The 4032-nt window shown below is 44.5% G+C and overlaps 1 protein-coding gene across 1 annotated transcript in view; it reads left to right on the top strand.

Moving 5' to 3' along the window:
- The window catches only part of LOC131485967 (1,25-dihydroxyvitamin D(3) 24-hydroxylase, mitochondrial), a 21399-nt gene extending 19564 nt beyond the window's left edge, over window positions 1-1835 (top strand). The window contains exon 12 of the mRNA XM_058686012.1: window positions 398-1835. The gene's annotated coding sequence lies outside the window, so the exon portion shown is untranslated. The remainder of the gene's footprint in view (window positions 1-397) is intronic.
- Window positions 1836-4032: the final 2197 nt, after the last annotated feature.

The following is a 4032-nucleotide window of genomic DNA, read 5'->3' as shown; positions in this document are numbered from 1 at the left end:
GTCTCATTCTGCCCTCTCAAAAGCCTCTCCTGGAATTTACCTAGAACTGGCTGCAGTTTGCTAACTGCGAGTGAAGGGGAGTTTGCTGACAGGTGGATTATTGCGGGAAATATGCATTTGCAGATGAAATTTCCCCCCAGGTGTCTGGCATTAGACAATTGTCACATTCCGAGCATCCCAACAGAATTGAATCAAGTAGGATAACGAAGGAATTTTCAATTAATTTTGAAACGCCCAAGTCTTCAGCAAGGACAGCATGCACACTTATCATAAGAGAACCACACCTTCGACACGAGCCCCTGGCCTTTTTGGTGTGAGCACTTATTTTTTCGCTAATAATTCCTCTCGTTTAATTATAATCCTTTAATGTATAATTGGGGTTTACTTTACTTTCCAGAATTTTTTTTTTTTTTTTTACCATGACCAACAGCAGCGATTTTTACCCTCTTGCAAGAATGGTCCTATGGCTTCTACGTTACTGGAAAGCAAACTGCAAAAGCTAAAGCCTGCAACAGTGCACAAAGGACAGCTGGATCTAGATGCTTATACTCATTCTTCGATACAATTGTTCCGGAAGCTGCACTATGTAGACGATGGCATTTAATAAGATTGTATCTGGCTCCGGAGACCAGACTGAGTGTTGGGAGATAAGACACTCCAGGGTATGCTGCCGGCTTACCCCGAACCCGTGTCCGCACCGGCTTGGCTTAGAGAATTGTTCAGGATCCTGTTTTCTTTTGCATCTCACCGTGACGTGACAGGGAGGCTGAGCCTTTATTTGTCCGTTAGTCTGCAGACGTCACGACATGTTTCTGTCCCCACCCTTCCAAATTCACACCGCTTGGATCTTTACTTCTCGAGAGTGAGTTTACATTTCATGATGTTAAGCTAAATTGTCTGGGGCTTGGGGTTAATAATGACAGTCCGTTTATTGTAACTCTGCTTAACGTGATATTGGGGAAAATACTTGTTTATCACGTCAGCAGAACTAAATGTTAAGGTTATCGGGTCTCCGTGAAACTGCATTTTTCCTGTTTTGAAATTGCAGCATTCTTGGGAAATTAGAGAAGAACTCTATTTTAAGAAGTACTTTGACGAAGTCAGAACCTCTTATCTAAGAATGCCTTACTGACATACTGTGGCATCATTTTGTGAGAGGATTCTGAAATTCTTTATTTAGGTAATGGATTTCCTCTATGGCATTAAGAAGTGAATCAGCAGTTTTTAAAAGTGTGTGTATGTGTGTGTACTGTAATGGAAATTTGCTTATGTCATTTTTAAAAATATATATGGTATTTGATTTAGGATCTGTGGTTTAGAGCAGTGTTTCCCAAAGTCCAGCCACAGTTTAAAAATATTCAGTGACTTATCATGCCTTAATTTTCCCCTCTATAGAATGGAACAGTAGTAAAGTGTGTATATGTTATAGATTTACTGTATCGGCCATGTTATGTGATTTCAACTCCCTGAGAAAATACAGTTTCATAATGGAAAATGCATAGAGATTTATACAATACTTACAAAACTTTGTGAAAAAACATGTGTACGTATGGTTTATTTTTATATATATTTACTACTACGTTTCCTAAAAGCATACTATATGTTTCTGTATATTTGGTAGGTTTCTCTTTTTAGGTTATATTTTTAGGATATTTCGGAAGTGTACTTTTATATCGTTCCATTTGAGTGATTATGTACACATCACTAAAATAGATGTATGCTTTCTCCCTACTGTGAAATTATTTTGTAGAATTCTAAATCCACATGTCATCAGATCTCATCTGTAGATCTTCATTGAACTCTCTGAAAATCAGAATAAAAGTTTCCAAATATTCCAAAAATGTTTCCTCTTCATTGCATCTGTTGTCTTACTAGGAAATTTTCTCAGTGTGTCCATTTTACAAGCCCCGTATCACAAAATCTACTCTTATAAACAGCTGGACTTGTCCAGAACAGTTTTACAGAAAGATAATCATTTGAATGGCAAAATAGTTTTCCATTTTTTTGCTGCTTAAATATTTTTCAAGTCCATCTAGTTCTCTTTTTCTAATGTTTATTTATTTTTGAAAGAGAGAGCGCACAAGCGGGGAGAGGGGGCGAGAAGAGGGAGACACGGAATCTGAAGCAGGCTCCAGGCTCCGGGCTGTCAGCACAGAGATCGACACGAGGCTCGAACTCACAAACTGTGAGATCATGACCTGAGCTGAAATGGGACCCTCAACCCGCTGAGCCACCCAGGCGCCTGAGTCCATTTAGTTCTGTCTGAACCACCACCTCCCTCCGGATGAGTGCAGACCCTCCCAGCTGCTCTCCAGTCTGTTCTTTGTCCACTGGCTGTATTAGCCTTCTCAAACCCCAAACCCGATTTTGTCTTATCCCTGCTTCTGTGGTGTTCCATTGCTTCTATGAAAGGATCCAATTTCTTAAGCCAGACGTCAGTGTCCTGGCATATTTGGCCTCTCTGAACCACAGGCCCCAGCCCACATCGCCCACACCCAGATGCCTCTGGACCCCTCCACACTGGCTTCTGCCAGTTTCCTTGATTCCTTCAACACTATCGGCCCACAGGGTTTTGCACCTGCGGTCCCTCCTCCTACCATCTTCCCTCCTGGCACATTCTTTACCTGCTCTTCTCCTACGCACCAGTCAGAGATCAGCTCAAGCTTCCTAGAGGAAGTCTTCCTTCGTGACTAAGATGCCCCAGAGGCTGACCCTGGCATCGGGATTCATTAAGGAAGTGATTCCAGAAGGTACTGTGAGAGACTGAGGGCAGCAGGGTAGGAAAAGGAGCCGAAGGCAGTGCAGCTTGGGGAACGTTCCAGCTTCCTGATCCTCTGGGGAGCTCTGGGCTTGTAGCTTACAGCATGGCTGGTTTGATCTGTGGGAACAACTCCCAGGCCGCACCGTGGGGATGTCCTCTCTAGCTCTTAGTGGTGTCCACACAGAGTAGCCGCAGAAGCCCAGATTCATCCTGTTGATGGGATTCATGCCAAGTCATAAGACCTCTTCCCTGAGGCCCGGTGCTCAGTGTGGAGTATGGTGCTGGTCACAGGGCAAATGTAACTCCGATGTATTAAGATTGTCACCAGTCATGCACGCCATTCAGTGCCTGTTCTGTCTCCCTTAAGACCGGCTCAATTCTTTAGCTTGAGCAAAAGCCTAGTGGATGTTTCTAAGAAACCAGCTCATGTCACCATGGAGAAGACAGTCCACTCACTTTGTGGTATCCAGATAATTTTCTGAGAGAGCAAGGGGGAAGAAAAGAAAGAAGGAGAAGACAGGGAGGAAAGGAGGAGAGAACTGAGAGATCAAGGGACTCCCTCGACGTTTGTGGTGGAGATTCCCCACACTGGCACTGACCGCCTGACGGGCAGATTATTGATGGAGTAACTACCCATGCCCAGGGTGGAGGACCGACTGAGAGCAGGCGACACAACTGATTCCAAGAACCTCACTCCACGAGGAGCTGGTTGGAGCTGGAGACCCAGCTCCTGTCCCATTTCTCATACACATCTCAAAGTGTGAGTGTCTTCCGGGCCTGTAGGTGGCCTGAGGAGTCAAGGATGTGCATTTTCACATGACCTAGACCGTAGACATGAGCAAACCACTTCATGGTGTTTCCAGCCAAGAGAGCAGAAATGTCTTCCAGCCCTGGAGGGAATGCGAGCTGTGTGGACGGATAAGAGACGATACTTTGTCTTTACAATATAACTTGGGGATGGTTTTAGGGAGGTGAAGGTAACTCTAGGCAATTTTGGCCTTGCTTGCTTGATCCGAGAACCTAAATCCTCAGGGTGCCTCCCCTCTGAGGCAACGCCTCTGTGTCCCATGTCCTGTAGACTCCATGTTGGTGTAGGAGGAGAAACATGGACTTAGGTTATTAGCCTCACTTGGGTTTCCATTTTAGAGGTGCTATCTAATACCTCTGGGACTTGGGTTACCTGCTTAACCTCCGTGAGTCTCAGCTGTTCAATGGAGGCTAACACACCTCATACAGAAGTGTTCCTCTAAGGGAAAATTTGATGTGTGCCT

This window comes from Neofelis nebulosa, chromosome 9 (genome assembly GCF_028018385.1).
Source record: "Neofelis nebulosa isolate mNeoNeb1 chromosome 9, mNeoNeb1.pri, whole genome shotgun sequence".
Taxonomy (NCBI): Eukaryota; Metazoa; Chordata; class Mammalia; order Carnivora; family Felidae; genus Neofelis; species Neofelis nebulosa.
This window is presented reverse-complemented; position numbering and strand designations above follow the sequence as displayed.